The 21,059-nt window shown below is 38.9% G+C and overlaps 1 protein-coding gene across 16 annotated transcripts in view; it reads left to right on the forward strand.

Annotated features, from left to right (window-relative positions):
• Positions 1-21,059, forward strand: part of INPP4A (inositol polyphosphate-4-phosphatase type I A) — a 110,829-nt gene that overhangs the window by 7,820 nt on the left and 81,950 nt on the right. For 4 of the 16 annotated variants that reach the window (XM_064408121.1, XM_064408128.1, XM_064408130.1 and 1 more), the window contains exon 1: positions 20,296-20,477. The exons of 4 other annotated variants lie outside the window; for them this stretch is intronic. The gene's annotated coding sequence lies outside the window, so the exon portion shown is untranslated. Of the gene's footprint in view, positions 1-20,294; positions 20,478-21,059 lie in introns of those variants that run through there. 8 more of the 16 variants (XM_064408129.1, XM_064408131.1, XM_064408132.1 and 5 more) reach the window with 4 other exon arrangements.

Consider the following 21,059-nt stretch of genomic DNA (forward strand, 5'->3'; position numbering starts at 1 on the left):
TTTTGCTGGAAATGCTAGTGGCTGTGGTAGCAGTGCTAGAGACACAGACATCCAGCATGAGCTATGGATTTGCAGCTTCACTTGGTCTAGAGATAGAATTAGCAAGGCTTTTTCCATATCTATCTCAAGTTCTCACTTTGTTATTGCTGTGTCATGGTATTTTGAAATGTTCTGTACTTAATATATGAATGGCTGATTACAGCTCTGTGTTCCCAAGAGGCTTTTAAGCTGGAAACAAGCTATCTTTTATGACCAGTAGATTGTATACTCTTTAAAAAGAAAACACAGCAAAATACAATCAGTCAAGAGGAGTTTCAGGAATAGCAGAATTTCAGGTGACACACAGCATGCTATTTTACTATTTTTAATGGAGAGCTCTGCTTGGCATGCCTTTTGTAATTCCACTATTCCTGGAGCTGTAGGCTTTGTGGTTTTCTCAACCATAACCCTAAGGGTAACCCTAACCCTAAGTGCAGCCTTTTGCTGAGGCTAAGGTTCCCAGCACATGGGTAGTGCCAAGGAAAATGGTGTGGGGGGAACAATGTTGTGGCAGTGCCGTGCTCTTTTTGGTCTGATACTTCCCATCTGAGACCTGCTGCTGAGATTTATAAATTAGAGCTTGTGAACAGTTGGTATAACTAATAATAATTAACAATAAGCTGTGAGATCTGAGGATTAGAAGAACCAAGAAGAGCTAAAAAGCCATTACTTTTCTTGCCTTTTTTTTGTTGTTTGTTTGTTTGTTTTTTAGCATCCTGGTTAGAGAGTCCTTGAAGATTCATTCCTCTAGGGAGGGTAATGTTATGTGGCTCTGGAAGGAGGAGAGCTTTGGTTTACCTAAAATGTTGCAAGAGCTTGGGAAGAAAAAAAAGAAAATTATAAGTGTTACTGCCATAAGTAGAAGTAAAAAGTGTTACTTCTATAAGTAGAAGGAAAAGGGGATTTATTTTCAATGACTCCTTTTTCGTCATTGCTGCAGTTATGATTCCACATTGGGATTAGACTAGAATTTGGATCAGTTGAAACAGGGAAGCTGTGGAGGTGGCAAGAGATAATTCCTGAACAGAAAGGGTACTTGCAGAGCACAAATTCAGAGGTATGGTCTGCCTGTGAAAGTTTGGCAGGATTATATATGAGTTCTAGGCTCACAGACTTTAAAAGGCCTCAAGGTTAGTTTATGGATAATATAGGGAAAGTATAATTTATCAGTCATTTTGATGATATTGCTGGGAAGGAGATAATGGAAGACACTCTAGAATTGTGATTGAAGATCAGGAGAACATAAAGAGCTGCAAGAAGGAAGACTTGAAAAAGCAAAAAAAAAAAATCACCAAAACAACCCTCTAAAAAAGATTTAAAAAAGAAAAATAAAGGAAGGGGAACTATGAACTCTGAGAGAATTTTGGTACTGGTGAATTAACAGAATTAGCAGTCAGAAAGTGAAAGTACGCAAAAGTTTAGAAGTTGGGAGAATTGCATTTCTCAGAAAGAAAATGAAAGGAGAAGCAGCTCTCAGCACAATAAATTTTAAAAATACTGAAATAATGCTATAAAAGAGTAACTTCAAAGTACTGTGAAAATTAGAAGGTCCAGTACAGAGGCTGTGTAGAATTTTTAAGTGATAAGAATTTGCTCTACTTTCAAAACCAGCACACTAAAGCACAAAAGGAAGAAAAAACCTTAGAAGTGAAGCATGAGGTTCCCATGCTGACTACTACAGATACCTAAATCAAAGAAAACCATTAATTTTAGCTGATGCATATAAAAATAATCTTTCCATTTACATGGTTATCCAAAAATATTCTTAGCTACTTTGATTTTAGTGACAATGATTACTAATATGAAAACTTCTTTAATGGCTACCCTGTGGGTAGAAGGAAGTATGGAAATGTAATTAATTTCCAGAGAGGAAGAAAGATGACTTAAAAATAAAATTATGGTTGATAGTTGACTATGTCTTCAACAAGACATTGACATCAAGGAAATGGTTTGTTATATTGTCAGGAACTCTGCATTCTGGATCTCCTCTTTGCTGTTTCCATCAGCTGTAAGATAAAGTTGCCACTTTCTACTCTTTTAGTCTAAATGAACAGCTTTTTGCTTCTGACAGGGTGCTTTGTTAGGCTGTTTGTCAAGGTGAAATGCTTGTGGCTGGAAGTTTGTGTGGAAGCTGGAAATTTGATGTGTTACTAAAATGTTGGCTTGTAATCCTTCCTGTCAGGTAGCTCTGAGTACCACAGCATATGGGATGTAAAGGGTTTTTTTGTTTCCTACTTAACCAAAGTTAAGTGACATTCCACAGGAAATAAACCCTTCTATCATCCTGGAGGCTGGGCAGCATGAGAGGTGGTTCTGGTCAGCCTCTGTCTCCAAAGAGCTGCTTGGTGACCTTCCCAGAGGCTAAGCCTTCCCAAGGTGGCAAATGGAAGTGAGTCCCCTTGCCCATCCCATCACCTGCCTCCCTGTTTGCCTTTGAACAGCTGTTGTACCCTTTTACACAGTGAATGGGTGTGTGTGTAGGAAGGGTTTGGTTAACAGTGTTTAAATGTATTGGGCAGGTGGATAGCTTAGAGAAAAGTTGATCTGAGATTATTGTTTGTTGATGAGAGTGGAGTGATAGAATGGTGCAGAATATATTTGTGCTCTCCTGTTGTGCTGTGTGTGGCTGGAAATAATCTGGGTGTAGGTCTGGTTTTCTCCTAAATGATGTATTGAACATGGCTGAGAGCAGGCACTGTGAGTTAGGTAATGGGAGGGGGCTGGGTTGAAAAGAATGTTGAAAAGGAAGATAAAGCTACATGTTTCCTTCCTACATTGCATAGTTTTATTGGGTTGTTTTACATGTTTTGGGGAATTCATTTAAGTATTCTTCAATAAGATTTAGTGAAGTTTTCTGGGAGAAAAAGCAACTGCACCTCTATGTGTATGTAGAATGCGCTTTTATGTACCAAAATACCAGCACAGTTGATAACTCATCTTTTTCTGGCAGCCCAGCTAAAGCCATTTTCCATGTTACCTTTCAGGCACATCCTGCTTTTTTCTGTCTGATTTTTACACAAAGAAACTCTACCATATGCTGTTTAGACCTGTTACTCTGTGCCTGTGTGGTTGAAATGCTAAAAAAAGTCCCTTCCCAGAGACCTCCTGTCACATTCACGCTTGACAGTGATATTTTGGTACTGATGAGTGTGTATGACATTGCATTTATCAGATACTGAATTCCTCTGCAACACTCAGCATTGGGTGCTAGCAGGGGTGGAAATGAAGGCAGAGTTTGGGCTCAAGAGGGGTGTTCCTGACAGTAATGATCAATGTGGAAATCCTTGAAATGACAGACATCATGAGTACATGCGCTAAGATGAGTAGTAGGGAAGCAGTCTCCTCTCTGAACAGGAGGGGACACTAAGCTGGAGTGGGAGCTCTGTGATGTCCCCATGAAGATGATTTTTACTAGAAAACATGGTGGTGGGTGATAAGAGGGACATGCAACACGTTGGAAGGCTTTGGAAATATGATACTGTCATTTGTTTGCACTGTCAGGTTTACTGGCCTGCTGTTCCTCTGGAAAGGATTTGCTAACAACTGTGTGAAAATCTTACAAATGAAGGCATAGCCCCATGTAGCAGCAGTAGTCTACCTATTGGAGCTGGAACTTCTCTCTTACAACTGCTTAAATATGAAATCTCTTACTGTTTGACCTCCAGGCTTTAACTGAATTTCCATATTCAGAGCACTGGATGTTGACTTTCAGATGGAAGTGGAGACAAGTTCTCTCATAAAGAGTCACAGAAAATCTGCTGCTGTCTGCACCTCCCATTTGCTGATAACACAGCTTTTAATATCATGCTCCTAATTAACTTGATACCCTGCTTCCATTTCTTGGTGCCAGAAGAATGCCTGAAGCAAAGTGGATTTGCTGCTGTCATTGGAGAACTGATTTCAGGCAAAGTTAAAAGGAGAGAGGAGGGGTAGGGGAGAAATATTGTTGCAGGTTGATAACATATTTAAATAATTATTGTAAGAGGGTATTTTGTATCAAAATCAGTTGTCTTCTATATTTTTATTGAAGTCTTAGTTTTTAATTTGCTGTTAATGTAAAATGCAGCACTTGAGATTTGAGATGGCATTGCACACACAGTGTCTATTTTTAATGCTGGAGTTTTATCTTCTCAGGAACATGGTATTTGCTTAATCATACCCTCTTGGATCTTATCTTCTTTTCCCACCCATTTTTTTTTACCTATAGTTCAAATGGCTGGCTGGATATCTGTTCTTTGGATGCATCAGCATGAAATTTTGCAGATGACCACCTGTCTTAATATATGTGAAGCTGTGATCACAGTTTTCTAAACAGTGCCAGAGATGCTGAATTATGTTTGCAGTATTGCCAAATCACTTTAATTAGTCTTGACTGAAAAAAAAGATGGCATAAATCCCACTTTACTAATGTGCTTCTATGAGTCATTAGCAGTGGTTATCTAGATGTGGTTGCAAAAGATGGTTTTTACCAACACAAACGGGCCAGCGCAGGGCAGTAAGGGAACTGCTGTGGTGTAGCTTAGGTAGAGCCATTTTTATGCTTTTGGACATGTAGGAGAAGAAACTTCTCATGTATTTTGTCCCCCATAGTAATTTGTAGCTGGAATCTGGACTACCATGCTATGATATCTACTAATCAGACATTACAGTAATGTCTGTTGTGTACAATGATTGTTGCTGCATAAAGTAAACATACATCCTCTACTCTGACTTTGGAAAGTTCTGTATTTCTGTGTGTTTTTATTTTGGTATGCTGTAAAACTCTGAATTTTGTTTCAGATAGTGAATTTGCTCAGATCTTTCTTTTCCCTAGACAATTCTAAATGTAATTAAATGTATTGCACTGTATGATGTGATTTTTTCCTTTCTTTCTTTCAACCATCATCCTTTTTTAAGTAAAGAAAACAAATCCCACGAAACTAATTTCATATTTTTGGATTCCCACATCTATTTATGGCTACTTGCATCGTGGGGGAAAAATGCAACACGACTCACAGGAGGGTGACATAGAATGCTAAATGTGGCTGTTGACTGCTGAGACTTCCAGTCCTTTTAGAACATCCCAAGAAACAGTATAAGCAGTAACTTCACAAATAGCTCTTTGGGTTCTAGGATGCTTTTTTTTATATTTTGGTACAAGTCACCACCTGGTTTAGAATCTGCAGGCTTTGCTTTCCTTTGTTGTAACTGGTTTTGTCCAAGGAATCGCAGGTGGAAGGGGTGAGTGGCCATGGGTGGACAGAACCCAGAGAGATGTGAAGTGTAATGCAGTTGCTGGTTGTTACAGTGCAATCAATAATGTTGCTTTGGAAAAAACTATGTGTTCTTTCCCAGGCAGAGTGAATGTAGGCTTTGAGATGAAGAACTTTCTTAATGCTTGAGAAATTAAAATCAGTGCTTACTTATTGCTCAAAGAAAACAAAGTCTAAAAATGGAAACAACTCGTGATGGTAAATTATTTTGCTGGACAGAATTGTTGCTACCCTTGAAATTGGCTTTTAATTTCAGAGAAATAGAATGCAATTGTTAGCTGTCTCTTACATAGTGTGTTATTCAGGAGCTCTCCAAAAACAATGAAAAGGGCAATGAAAATATTATGGGTTTTTTTTTTCTTTTTTGACATATTGACCAGTCTCCTCTTTCGATTTGACCTAATAATGACAGATTTTAAAGATAAAATTATTTGAACATATGGCTGTTGTTTTTTTTAGCTATGGGCACAGTAAAACATTTGTAGATGGTTTTCTGCTCAGAAAAAAGTGTTTGTCTACATATCTGTAGGTGAGAAGTATCTGCAAAAATGTAAACTTACATATGCATGTCAGTTCCATATGCACAGGAACTCTTAAATTTGTCTGTATGGGATGTGTATTCAGGTAACTACAGTCAACAGAAACTTTTGTAGGTAATGGAAGATAGGATGAAAAGATGTAATATTTTTCTGAGGTTTGGGGATTTTTTTCATTTTAAAAAATAATTTCAAGTTCCGTTCTGTTGCAGGAGAATAAATAGATTGCAGTGTGCAAATGGAGTTCATGATGATAAGTACACTGAGAATGAAGACTACACAAACCCATCATCTTTGCTTGTGATACCTGCCAGGACTCCAGCTGAGGAAGTCTTTGTTCTTGGCACTTGGTGTCATTAAAAACTGTGAAAGCCAGACACTAAATTGGTCAGAACAGACCTTTTACATTCTGGCTGTTTTCCGGTCTTTATGGTCTGACTTGTCTCTTGCTCTGACATCAGTGGGTTTTGGATCAAACCTTTACTTCTGTGAAAGTCATACAGACTGGAGATAGATCATAGAATCATAAAAAGAAAAAAAATCTACATCTGTACATTTTTGTAGCAGGAGAAATAGGACAAGCTGACATGACAAAAGGTAGTAAGCAATATACAGAAAACAGAAATACTACTAGAACTAATAGCTCTAATAGTATCTAATAGTTTTAGATGAAAAAATAATCCCTTTTAAATGAATGGTGTCATGATCTGGTTCATCAACAAAACATGAAGGGTTTAGCTCTTACAGGTGTGAGTTCAGGTGGCTGCTTATTGCTTCTTTGAGGAACAGAAAAGCACATCTTTAACTGCTGTCTTTAACTCCTTTCTGCTTTGCAAACCTTTGGAACTGAGAAATGACTAATTAATGTAATTAAACATACTTTAAGCAAAGTTAAGAGTTTTCTAGGTAACTGTTGGAAATGAGCTGAAACAGGATGTACTTGTTTGCATCAGCACTAGTGTTTTTGTCAAGGCTTTTGTAAGTGCACTTATATTTGTCTGGGCTTCAGCCCAGTTGTCTGCATGCTGAGAGACATGAGCCTGCTGTTGGAAGTAGGATGGGAGTGAAGGGCTGGCTCAGATTGTTTTTTCTATGGGTTTTACTGGTGTAACTAACACCAGTCTAGCTTGAACTGCCTTGCTGGAGCCTCTGCAGGTAGGCCTGTTAGAATGTCTTGTAGCAAAGAGGTGAAAAATTATATGATCTATTAATTCATTCTGCTGAATGGTTATGGGGATAACTGTTGTGAGCCAGAGGCAAGATGAGGTCTAAAGCACCAACAGATTTTATTTGGGACTTGGGGATTGCTATTTGAAGGCAACAGATTTAGTCAGAGGAACCTGAGGTCTCTGCAAAGTTTAATACTTCCTTTTTCTTAGTGCTTTTAATTGTATCACTAGAATACTTAAAGTGGTTTTCTGTATTAAGCATGAAACAAGGAAACAGTTGCTAAGAAGGATTTCTCAAGTAGTTTTACATTTTAGAGTAGATGTTTTGCTGTCACTTGTGCTTAGACCTATCAAAAACCCCCAGAAACATGGATCACAGATGTGTTAGGTTTTTCTGGTCTCTCCTTTGGATGTGCTTACGTCCCCACAGATTCCCTGAGTTTTTTTTATTCACTGCCAGATGGATTACTTCAGTCTTACACAAAGTGAAGCAATTCAGAGTTACATGTAGTTATTGATCAGTGCTTCCCAGCAGTTTTAGTTCTAAAGGAGACAGGTTTGCACAAGACATCTGAGACACCCGTGACTGATAATGTGTTGGCTTTCTGCTCTTCCTGTGCTCAGAGGCACAAAACTCACGCCTTGGGAAACTGACTTCTTCCTGTTTGTCACCCAGTCCTACATGTTGAAAACAGCTTGAAGTCGAGCCTTGGTGTCTTTCTTGTGCTGAGTAAGTTGCACTGCCACTGGTGGCGTTACTGCAGAACAGGAAGTTAGTTATCTGACTGGAGTAGATGTTTTAAATAACTTCTGTTAAAGAAATTACCTATAACCATAGGGACAGCTACTTTGTCCTTGAGCATTTTTAAAAAAACAAATTGAAAGGGTTTACTAGAGGGAGAAGGGGAAGTGGCTTTGCTAGTTTGCTTGTGGATGTATGGCTACAGAGGTATGGGGCAGGCGTAATTGAGAAGACAGTGCCCTGTAATGTAGCAATGGACAGAAGATGGATGCCTTTGTCTTTTTAGAGGAAAGTCTCACATTGGTACTGTTCCTTTGAGAGAAAAGTACTGTCCATCTGAAGGGAACCAGCTTACTTATTTTTTTGTTTTTTGTGTTGACATACATCCTTCTTTTTGCTACTTGAACCTGGTCTAAATATTTCTGCAGTATTCCAGTCCAAGCGACTGTAATTGGGTGCAGCTACCTTGCCAGTGGTCAAAACTCTTTATTCAAGCCTATGGTAAACATTGATGAGGTTTCAAATAACCCTGAGGTGGAAGTCCATGTAATAGTGTTCTTGCACTTGAACTTTGATGGTTCAGGTTTTCAAAGTTCCCTCTACTGAAACACAAAAGAATAGAGGTTTGCAGTGATGGTTACTTAATTTTAAGAGTCAGATCTGAGACTTTTGCCTAGTCTTGCAATGTTAGCAATTGGGAATTTGAGGAAAACATTTACTATTTGGATGCATATAGTGTATCAGGAATTATTTAATAATTCCTGATACACTATATGCATCCACAGGTGCTTTAAAACTTCTGACTCTGCCCCAGCCTTGGGGCGACATAATAACAGAGAGTGTATCTTGTCTACGTTATACTTTTCGCAGTATTTTCATCTTAAGGTGGTTTTTTGCCTTAATTTTCTTCGCAAAACATGCCTTTCCTTGGTTTGATCTTCAGTTTCTCCATGCAGAATTGAGCCAGATGTGGATGAGTATGTGCAGTAAGATGGGTAGACCTGTACCTCTGTACTGTCCTCTTAAAGTATTTGCTGAACTTTTCCTAAAGAGATTCAGGTTTTATTTCCTATGCAGCTTCATGTTTTCAGTGACATTTTTTGAGAAATATATTAAAGGATTTCTCATAAATACAAGAGTTACTTCTTTTATGTTGTTTAGATACAACAGTTGTAAGAATTACAAATTTTATGTTGCTTAAAAGAATGCCAGGGAGAAAACTGTTCCTACCTTAACTTTAAAAATTACACCTGTCTATAGGGATATTTTTCAAGCAGACAATTCGTTCTGAATTATTTTGTGGCAACACTGTTTTAATAATTCGAAGAGTGACAGCAGATAGACTAGAGAAAATACAGCAAAATTACTACAAAAACTAGCTGACTAATTTTGTTTTCACCTGCAAAGAAAGATAAGTACTTGATTATGGTGCATGTGTACATAAGTGTTGACATTACCTTTAATTAGCCCCAAGTGTACAAGTCTCATCCTTTAGACCCATGGCAATTGTATAGTGCAAAAATAGATTATATTGTGTTTGTTCAAACAGGCAATGGGATAAAAAATACTTAAGAGATGGAAATTTTTTGATGTTTAACTGGGTAATCTCTGTCTAAAATAAAACCTACCAGCCTAATTACTTATATGAATTTTTTTTTCTTCTTCTTTCTTATTAGAATTGTTAGCTCTCAGTCTTGAAAGACTGAGAATGAGGAAAAGGGCTAACAGTAGTTTCCTGAGCTGTCTCATTTTTATGCTTGCAGATGATAGTAAGATCTCTATGGGACTTGATAACAGTTTAGAGATTAGCCTGAAGACATGCTGCTCTGCACCAGCTGCTCTAAGTTGCTCTCCCAAATTGAATACTAAGGATGCTATACCCCATGTCTTGCTGGGATTAATTTTATGCTACTTTGAAAAACTAGGGTTGGTCTGCTTTGGTACACAAATTGGGGTATGTTGAGTGTTATGTGAGCTAAAGACAGCATTTCATTCTGCTGGTGCTGTTATTCTCCACCGTGCTGCATTTAAGCCAGGTTTGTCCTGTAGTTCAGCTGTTAATGTTTTTAGAAACTAGGCTGAGACTGGAGTACCATAGTACTGCCTATTCACACCTTCCTTCAGTGTTCTTTGTGCTTAGAGAAAAATGATGAGTAGCACATTTTGGAGGAAAAAGGATGAGCAGCCCCCACAAATTCCAAGAGGTAAAAAAGAGGGTAACTCTTAGTTACCCTCTCCTCCTGTATTTGACATCCAGCTCTTCAAGAAGACCCTGTACTAACTAGCTGCTCAAAGTACAAAAACTAGAGTGTGTACTTAAAGAGGACAATAAAAGGTAACTGCTACAGATGGCTTTGTTATAGATTTCAGGGTGTTGATAACAGAGTATCATAGAAAAGTTAAACTTGTACCTTTTTTTCCTTTTTCTCTGTGGCTTCTGCAGTATTGGAGGCCACACTTGCCACAGTACCTTTCCAGGCCTGAAGCCCATGCAGTAGAATACCATGTGGAGGTTCTGCACAGCAGTTCTTCTAGAGTTACTGATATTTTTCTTCTTGTTGCTTTTTTATTGGTATCACACAATTCTGAAAAATGGCACTAGTGCCAATCTGCAAAGCGACACTTGGAGAAAGCTGTGCTGACATTAAAGGAGTGTTTCTGTCACAAGCCAAAAGGCCAGGAGTTTCAGGGATGGGTGGTCCAAAACAGCATCCAAGCTCAGCATGTCATATGGTTTATGTAACTGTGCTCCAGCACACTCAGAAATCCTGGGGGACTTGCATAACTCCATATTGCATCTTCAGGAGCCAAACCTTTGAAGATTGCTGAATGCCCAGCCAGGAGTTTCTGATTGAAGCACTGCGACCTTGTATGGTATTTCTTTCCCTTTATTCAGTATTATTGTCTTTATTGCATTAAAGAGGCTAAGCAGACCTTAAATACTTTCATGTGAAGTAGCACTGCTTTGATGTAAGAAGTTGTTGCCTCATGGTAAATGGTTCCCTTTACCAAGGAAGGGAATTACTTTTGAAGTCTCTGACTAAATAAAGCTTTATTGGTTTAGTGTCTCACTTGGTTTCCTGACAGTCAGACCCAAACTTTAAGGTAGTGTTATGTGCATCTCAAAATGTAATTGGACCTTTTTCCATACTGAAACCTATGAGTTCTTCATGGTGAGGAGCTCTCTACAGCTTCTATACAGCTGTGTCAGTGGAAGAGGCCTTGATGCTGTCAAGGAGCATAGTAAAGTACAGCCTAAATTCATATAGTTACCTTCTGCCTAAATTCAGAACAAGAGACAGACCTGAAAAAGTTTGGGTCTTTTTCCACAGAGAATTAGCAAACAGTGTTTTTGTTGCCAAATAAGACTTCTGTGAAGCTTTCCTGATGATCTCTTCCCAGGTCCTTTTTTGTCTCCTCTCTCTCCTTTACTGTCACAGCTTCCCCAAGCCTCTCTCTTTATTCTGAGCACCTGTCAATCAGTCAGCTCACTCCTGCCTGGGGAAATGTGTGCCTATCTCTGCCTGAGTTCCTCCTGTCCTGAATCCACCTCTTTGCATCTTTCTCTATTAGAGTTAAGTGTGCTGTTTTTCCTGCCCTGCCACACTTTCCCCTAAGATGACTTGCTGTGCACTTTTGCCATCAGTTCTCCGTTTCCTGCTCTCTAATCCAGTTTGGCCTATTAGTGAGCCACCACAGTGCTATTGACTTCTCTCCTTTCAACACCATATGCTAAGAACTGCTCTGAGGTTGGTGTGCATCCTGTTGATGGTAACATTGATCTTTGCCTTGCTGAGAGTCTTCATTCCCCTGCTCTGACATTTCTTCGGTTTCTTATATTATCTTGTACAAAATCTCATCAGAGATTGTTCTCATCTATGTTCTATTTTGAGCTCTGCTTCTACTGGATAGCTATTTGACTTAATCTACTGCAGCATTTCTGTAGATCTTCTGCGGAATTTTTTATTTGTTGGCAGGCCTGACTGGGACATATTAGCACCAACAGACTTCATTCCCTCTGTGGTTTTAGAGGGAAGCAATTGCCTTTATAGAGGTGATTCCTACAGAATCTAAGTTAGCAGCATAGCTCCAGGTGCTCGAATTGCACTCTGCCTGTCTTCTTGCTGAGAAAGTAGAGAATACAGTGCATTTTCTGACTCCTGGACATTCTTGCTAATGCAGTCCATTCATCCTCCACATTGCATGAAAGCATGAATTGTAGTCTTTTTCAACCTATTGAAGTGATGAGAGGCATTGCATGACTTTTTAGCTTCTGTACTTAAATATTCCTTTATTCCTGTTTGGCAGGCTGCATCTGTAGGAGGAATAAATAGATTTGTTTCTTTAATGAAGTATTTTGAGTTCCCACTTTTTCTTTTCCTTTCTTTTTTTCCTTAATGTGACATTTTTCAATGAAAAACTTAAGCCTAACTATTTCATCTTTTTAGTATCTAAATTACAGGAGTTTGCACATGGAGTAATAGACCTGAAAAGACTTCTCTTTAAAGCAAACAAACTAAAAGATCAGAAGTAAGATACCAAAAATATGTTCTTTCCTGTGTGGATTTCTTTTCTATGCAAGTAAAAAATTACTATTTCCTTTTAATTTTTTTTATATAGGTGCTGATTGCTACCAGTTTCATGCTGATTGCTTCAGTTTCTCTCTTGGAGGGAGAGAGCAGGTTGAAGAAATATGCTCTATTTTTGTAGAAGAAAAAGACTTGTGTTGACTACCTATTACAGTCTATAAAAATAAATTTTTAGCTTATTTATATAAGCTTGACAAAGCATCAAGTTCTTTTAAAGCAGTGTTTAGCCAGTGTTTGTGTGGTTTCCGTCTATTATATGAATTCCTAAAAAAGGCAGATTATTTAGAAGCTCTGCCCAAAACAGGTGCTGCTTAAATCTTATCCTATTTTAGACCTACTGTAAAAAAAATAAAATACACCCATGCTTTTGAAACTAGTTTAATGTGAGGATAGTTTTTACTTGTCTTTCATTTTAATGTTTCTGTTTCCTTTTTCATCTTAACTATAGGTGTAATATTGAATTACTGCCTGTGTATTTTAAGAGTCCTTCCACAGTTATGGGTGTGGATCACGCAGTTTCCATGCTGTGTGTTCTTCCTCTTTGCTCAGCTTTCTGTCTCTGTTCACCATTCATATAATCAGCAAATGTTAATTTACTGTAGTCTGTTTCAGAAGGCCTTGCATGGAGGGTTATTAGAATTGTTTTTCCCAAGAGAAATTAACAGAGAATTAATGCTATTTTGGAATATAGCAAATGATGAGGTATTTTCATGCTGACAGTCTTTGTGGCTCTTGCTGACTTGTACTGGTGATTTTGTGTTTAAAGCCAGGTTTTTTCTGTTAGTCTTCTCTGACTCTAAAATGATTTAATGAGTTTTTGAAATCCTCAACTTGCAAAAGTGAATGTAGTTTGGACTGCACCTTTCTAGGAATGTAACTGTCATTTATTAAATAGTTCTTTGAAGTGTTGTGCGTTGACTAGAGTCAACTTCACAAGATGTGGATGGGAGATAAATTGATATCTTCCTTCCAAAACTAAGCATTATCCCAGAATTATTTAATAATAATCTAAAGAAAGCTTGTCCAATATTAAATGCGCTGATTAGATCTTAAGATTCAGTTCCCAAGACTTTTTGTAAAATGTCAGCCAAGTAATGAATAAAATCATTACCAGCTCAGTCAGGTGAGCCCTAGAAACTTGTACCTCTGAGCCTCAGACTCAATCTGCTTCATTCTTCCATTGAAATAAAACCAAAACAACAAGACACAGCCATCCAGTCCCACACCTTGCCCCCCAGAAACACCTAAAATGAGCTGGGGGAAGGAAAACCAGCCTTCCTCTGGTTTGGGTTAGAAGCTGTGTGGTAATCTAGAGAACAGGTAATGAGGATAATGTGACCTCATCTCCAGGTGCATGCTTTTTCTGTATCCCCAGTTGTCTCAGATGCAAAATGGATGCCAACAGACCTGTCCTTTTCACCCAGCTAATCTGTGTGTGAAGGAAGCCTTGGTTCTGTGACCCAGCCAGGCTGGAAAGGACAGCTGCAGCTCCCAGGGGTGCAGAGTGGCAGGACCTGTGGGCTGTGACCATCATCAGGCAGGTGCAGGAGCAGCCATCAATTCCAAAGAGCTGAAGTACATCACAGAATTAGAAGAAGGTGGAAATGTTGATAGAAAATGCTTGTTTTATTGTCTTTGTAATATAAAAAGATGATGTAATCTCACCAGTTTATATCAGTGCAGTTTGACTATAAACAAGAGGTTGTACGTTAAAATATAATTCAAGGACTTGGTGTTTTCCCTAAACACTGTATAATGCAAACGTCTGTAATCTCTGGTCTCACCTTAGTCACCAAGCTATCCCATGCCAGAGACCTTTTACTCTACTAGAAAGTGAAAATATTCTAAACATACAGCAATATATTGGTGCATGCTTATGGATTATACATAATCAAGTGTAGCTCATTGAGAAGAAAAGCAGAAACACATCACAGCACTGATATATTACCTGCTCTTCCAACAGATATGTGGAAAAATGTGTTATAACTGGTGGGTCTCTTTGGGGTCTGTATTTTTATGTACCTGCCAGAAAAGAAAATAGTTCATTTAAGGAGATTCTGAATCTATTATTTTTTAAAATCATTATTACTTGCCTACTTTTACCATGTCTGTAGGTTTGCTGGTTTGGAATTCGCCGTTCTTAGAATAAGACATTTAGCCTTTGACATAAAGATTTTTTGAAATCCCATTAGGAACACCACAGTGCTACTTTTAGTGAGCTTTTTTGTGACCTCATTTTAGGAAAAATCCCAAATGATCTCAAATCAATTAAGTTCTGAATGTCAAAATTTAAATGAATCATGAAAGAAACACTTCCATTATCAACACTTTTAATAAGCTTTTCCACTTTGGGCTCCCCGCTGGATACTCTCTGTGTACAGTACCTTAGTCTTTGACAGGTCCCATTCATTATTTGGTGGCATTAATCTGGAGAATAATTTCCTGTGTACCACAAATACATAATGACTTAAAAGCTGTGAGCTTGCAGATAACTCTTTATGATTGTATTGTTCTCTAATATTTCTAATAATTTCTTCTTTTGAAAGAAGGAATAAAGAATTTTGAGAAGGAAGAAAAATGGTTTAACCCTGTGGCCTTTAATTATTTTTTTTACTGATCAACTTACATTTGGGGACCCTCTTAGCATTTTGTGAAGTGCTGTATTACACTGTACTAAGAGCAGGATTTTTTTTTTTTTTGCACAGTGGAGGCAAAGAATGACAAAAATAGGAATAAGAGAATGAGGCCTGTAAATGTGTCTAGATAGGCAGTTACTTTTCATGGCCTTACTAATTAGGAACCTATCGGAAGATGATTTCCCTGCTGAAAATAGGGACTGGTTAACTTGCAAAAGACTGCAGATGAGTTGGGAGGATAGCACAAAGCATTAGAAATCTATTGTGGAACCACAGAAATCTCTCATTACAGCTGCTCTTTCTTTGTGGAAATGAGGAGTAAATTTTATAGCAAATACTGCAGGAATAGTCATCAAAAATGTTCAGCTTTGCATTCAGTCTTACAGGGTTTTTATTTGTTTTCCCTAGTGCAGCAGATGGTACTGGGAAAACAATAAGTCTTTGCATCCACTTTCTCCAGCACTGACAATTGTTCTTTCTGAGGCATTTGAAGAATCTACCAGTCACAGGTCATCAGCACGAGATCTGCATTGTGGAGACAACAGGAAGAACTTCAGTTTGAAAATATTTAGAGTATATTGAATGAGCAAAATGTGTTGATTTAGAGAATATCCATCAGAGTATAGAATTTTGTTAGACAATGTGAGGACTTGTGATGTTTAAGTCAGACAGGCTTGCCTCAAAATGAGTTTATGCAGGGATTTGTTTGGGTGTCTCTTTTCTTAGGATTCACAGGTCAATATTCAATTGAAGTGATTGTATGAGTGCAGAAAATTCGAAGGCTGGTTTGCAACAGAGGGGTAGTTGTGCATTGTATACAAAAATAAAGATTGTTTGGAATAAGGAATTTGTGGCTGTATTGGTAGAACAAATTTTAATGTTCTTGGAAGCCTGGAGAGACTGGGTGTGCTCTGACATACTTTCTCTGTTATCCAAACTGAATCTATGGCATGTATGTAAGATTTGAGATTATGGATTCTTCTGCACTTGCCCTGTGTTGGGATTTTTTTAGGAAAAAGCTGAGTTCTGAATATAAGTGGAATGAGAACGGGCACACAGTAATTGCAAATGGTGCATTGCTTGATTTTCAGGTTTAACGTGTCATAGGGTCTGGCTGACCTTTTCTGTCAATGCAAAACATGGGCAGATGTTAGCATTAGAGAGAAAAAGAGAGCAGAAGTGGATAGATGTGAGCAGGCCAGTTGCCAAAAGATCAGCTGACAGTGCTGACATCAAGAGCAATCTGGAGAGTCCTCCTTACCCAAGCAAGCCTTTGCAATGTGTGGTTGTCTGTATATGCAGGAGCCACAGCAGTGTCTGTAAGCCAGTCTCTCATCTGGTCAGTACATCTTTGTTGCTATGAGATATATTGTCCTTGTCTTGTTTTGGCTGATTTCTCTAATCTTAGTCTCTGCAGTTTGTTGTTTCATCTGGTGAGAAAAGACAATTAAGGGGAAATGGGCATTTAGGTTGCCTTTTGCATTTTCACTGGATTGGCAGAAGTACTTCCCTCCGAGATCTGCATGCAGTGTGTTACTGACAGCTTGTGACTTTGTTGTCTCTTCCCATTGCAGTCTATGTAGCTTTGGATTGTTAGGGAGTAATAAAAAATACATTTTACGTGGGTCACAGCTATAGCAGTAGCTTGAGGAGGTGGTCTCAATGAAGAGATGTACTTGTGTGCAGCAAATGGTTTCCCACAGCCTCTTGTGGGTTGCTTTGCTAAATGCTTTTTAGAGAGGACTGCAAGATGCTTCCAAGTGGTGGATGATGTAGTGAAGGTAAAAAGTTCAACTGCTACAGTGTGTCCTGTTATTCATCTTCAGAAACCTTGAGATAACTGTGGTAAGTGCATCATCCTCATCCCTCCCCCCATACCCAGTCACTGAAGATCTGCTTTCATGTGTGGCTTCCTCTGTTCATTGTCTGTGCAAGGTAAAGATTCTGGTTCTGACACTTTTCCCAGCAGGAGTCTTAATTTTCCTGAGAAGCAAACAGTGCTTTTGTCATGGCATATCAAAATACCCATGAAAGGTAATTAGATGGAAGAAAGGCACCTGCTGGTGAGATGCATCGAAAGGGAAGTCTGATAGTCTAATGAGCAAGACACTGAGATCTAGTTTCTGCATTTTTCTTTTCTGTGGACATGTGTCAAGTCAGCTGTGTTTGTAAGATAATGCAAAAAATATTTATCTTGCCAGCTTTTTGCCTATATGTATTTTCAAAATGCATGCTCCTTTTGCAGTGGGTGTCTTCTACTCTGTGTGTGCATGGTGCTCCCTTTCACATGTGGCTGCTCACTGGTACTTTGGAAAGTATTTTAGTGCCCATGTCAATGATAAAAGAGTATAAGCCTATTCAGGAAATTAGCTCTGCTTTTCCTCTTGAAAATGTGTGTCAGTACTCCTCAAAAATTAGTGTCTCTGAACTCTTACCTTTACATAGGGCTCAGAAAAACAAGATTACAAAACATTAGAATGCAGCAGAGAGTGTAGCTGTTGGAAAGATGACTGGAAATCTAGGAGGGTGAGGGTGGAAGGAGGCGCTGTGGATATTGGCAGTGGTCCTCAATCTGCTTCAGTTGCCCTACTGCATCAGAAGCCAGGTCTGCCCTTGAAGAAAATGAAAGCTATTTTTTTTTCTTTTTTTTTTTTTTCCCCACCCCCAGATATTATAACCTAAGAAGAATAAGGCTCAGAAACAGGATTAGAGGTTCATGTTCTTGGTAAGGACAATCTGAGCTTTCATGAGAAAGCAGGTTAATAAGAAATCTGACAATCTGGAATAGGCTGTGGGAAACCATTTCCACCATCACTGGCTTAATAATGACTTTAAAAATAATTCCAAACTAATTAATTCCTAGAGACAATGAGGTGATAAGGAAGAACAAGTTTCTTGAGCCTGGTATCATTATATGTAGACTGTAAAGAGTGTGTAATAGTCTACACTGCCTCGTAATGCAGAATCTCTTGCAGCAGTGTTTAGTTCAGAAGGCTGTACTAAATTTCTGGTCAAGATTTCGTCCACATCTGTGTATATTCTCTTTGGTTGGGGTAAGAAGCTTCAGGTTTTCCCACTTTTCAACCCCTGGCCTACTCCCTTTCTACTGCAGAATGTCCAGCAAAAAAGACTGATCAATTAAACAACAGGAAACTGCTGCCTACAGCAGCTAAATCACATTTGATTTGTAGATGAGGTCATTTGCAACTGAGGCAAGTACATGCATTTTACACAGTGGGTGCTCGCTCTTGGTGTGCTTTATCCCTTTGAGGCCTTTAACAGCTCTTTTCTTTGAGTCAGCTTTGATCCCAATCTTGGCTGTTAGCTGGACAGCAGCACAAAATTGAATGTAGATATACAATTGCATGCCATATATTTTAAAGGAGACAAAAACCACAACTCCCCACCTCCCAGGAGAAAACAAATAACCGTCCTCCAAACCCCCAGACATGTGAAGTATTGTCCAGTTTTGTCTTCTTCTCTGCCTGTGTCATAGATGCCATTTGGACCATGTTAGTTTTCCTGATTAAAATCCCAGGGGTCTTGGTTTGGTTTTTTGTTGCTGCCATTGTGGTTTTTTGTGTTTTGGTTTTTTTCCCTGGTATGCTGCGGTTCTTAGCATTCTCTCACCTATTCAAGCATTTAAAACATGAAAATAAAGCCTTGGAAGCTTAACAGGAGCAAATATTCACTGTCATTAGTAAACTGGGGGAAAGGATGGGATTCAACAGGAGATTTTTCTAGTGATAGAATACTAATGGTTTTAGGGGAAAAAATTTAATTCAGTGTATCCTCATAGATACCAGCTATTCTATATCCCCCTTGTTTATGCTGTCTCTATGACCATGCTTCAAGAATTGTTTTGCTCAGCTTGATCCCTTCTCATCTCTTGATCCCTGCCAAGGCAGTGTTCTTGGCTGGTTTGAAAGACATGGAGTAAACATTTGTCGTCAGTAGTACAAAGTTTGTTTGGCAGTTTTAACAGCCAGATACAGTCCTGAAGAGTGCTGCACACACATACTTGGATTGAATGGGCAGGGGTACCTTTCATTTTACTGGGCTTTGAAAAATAATGAATTCTTTAAAATGACAAAATGCACAGACTATGAAAGTCATGCTTTGATATTAGCTTTTCCATAAGAAATCTCAACACAAATCTGTTTAGCTGGGTGATAGCCAACTGGACATTTGCTAAATATGAGGAAAAATCTTCAGCTGTAAATGCTTTGACATGAACCGAGTGTTTTTTTCCCCCAGACTATCTGGGATGTTTATATGAGTGGCTGTTTAGCAGGTCTATGCATTTTAGTGGCATTGTTCCTTTAGCCAGCATCTTCTTTTGACAATACTTGCTTGACTCATCCAACTGTAATTTGCTTCCATGTACTTAACCTGATGGCTCAGTACTAAATGGCTTCATCTCTCTTGAAGCTGAATCTGTTAAATACTGCAACTGCTTAGTACAATGTGCCTTTCAGAAATAAGTGGGATCAGTACAGCAATGCCTATCAAGTGTCCAACATTAACTGCCTAACTTTGGCTTCATGGTTCCTGTTCTCGCGTGTTCATGGTGGGGAGTCTGGCAGGCCTGGGAACTAAGTACATGTTCAAAATGCTTCTTTGACTAGTGCCTGGTGAGATGGATACCTGTGGGGGTGGCTGCCAGAACTCAACCCTAAGCCCAAATGCACTGTTCTGTTTATAATGCAGCTATTCTCTTTTCCTATAGGCTCTTTTCCCTGCTAAACTGGTGGCAGGCACACAGCATTTCTGCTCATGTGCATCCCTTCTTACAGTCCTTCCTACAGTTCTCTCATCTCACTGCATTTGAGACTAAATTTGCCATGCCCAGAGTACTTAATGAAATCAGACACTTTGCTATGAAGTTGTCATGAAGAAATGGATATTGCCCAGACTCAATATTTTCACTTTACAGTCTTTCCTGGCTTTTTTGATTTCTGCCCCTATTCTTGACGAGATACATGAGCCCACGTGTATCTTGTAGTAGTGCATCACCTGCCATACCATGGTATTGACTTGGTCTGCAAAGCAAGCTCTTGCATTCCTGACAAATATATTTGTGGTGAAGAAGCAAAATTGCTATTCCGGGAGGCAATATCCAAACCCCAAAACAAACAAACAAACTGAAACTGCTCCCCTCCCCAAGATTATGCAGAGGATAAAATCCAATTTCTGGAGCAGTCTGCAGGCACACACAGCCACAGGCAGGCAGTGAGTGCCTGTGTGACAGGGAGCTGGAGCGAGAGGAAGCCTTGAAACTTAAACTCCTCCTGCAGCTCTGCATCTGCTCTGAGTCACTGGTATGACTCACACTGACAGTGTTCACGTTAGCTAGTGTTCAGATGGAGCAGCTCTGGCAACAGAAGAAGCAGGTTATATTATTGATTACCTGCTGCAGCAGACAGTTGCACCAAGATTCATTTTTACGAGCACAGATGAAGCAGAGGAGGCTCTACTGAGCACTGCTGTAATTATTAGTATTGCTTTCTTAAGGTAAGAATGCCTGTTTATTTAAATACGTACCAAAGGGAATTTGGAGCTTGTGAAGTCTGTATTACTGTTGCTGTTATCCTCAGAGGATGCTGATCTTTGGAGCTGCGTTACTGCAAAGCTTTGTCTGGACTGTTTGCTGCGCCATATGGAGAATCATATGGCTAATGGGCAGTGTGTGTCCTAGGAAACAAAATAACTACTTTCTCATTCATTGATGTTATGTAAGGCATGGCAGCCATGTTAAGGACAGAAGACCTCTTTTCAAGAAACGGTGCTGCTTGACAGTAGGGCAAGGAAAACAAGTAGTTTTTAAGCAGCTCTCTAGTCTTTGGAGAGTGCTGCAGTTCTCTAGTTCTTGCTTAATGAATTTCTGTGTCAATAGAATAAAAAAAGCAGTTGTATTTGAGGTAGCAAAATAATTGTTTACATTTAGAGTCATTGTGTTGTTTTGCCTTCAGCATTCAGACTGGGACTGTGCATGTGATCCGTGCAGTGCCTGGATGTAAACAATTTCTTCAAATACTATAAGTGGTACTTCCAGATATTGGGGTGGTTTTCATATTGTGCTACTAAAAGCACATA

This window comes from Passer domesticus, chromosome 2, assembly GCF_036417665.1.
Source record: "Passer domesticus isolate bPasDom1 chromosome 2, bPasDom1.hap1, whole genome shotgun sequence".
In the NCBI taxonomy this organism is placed as follows: domain Eukaryota; kingdom Metazoa; phylum Chordata; class Aves; order Passeriformes; family Passeridae; genus Passer; species Passer domesticus.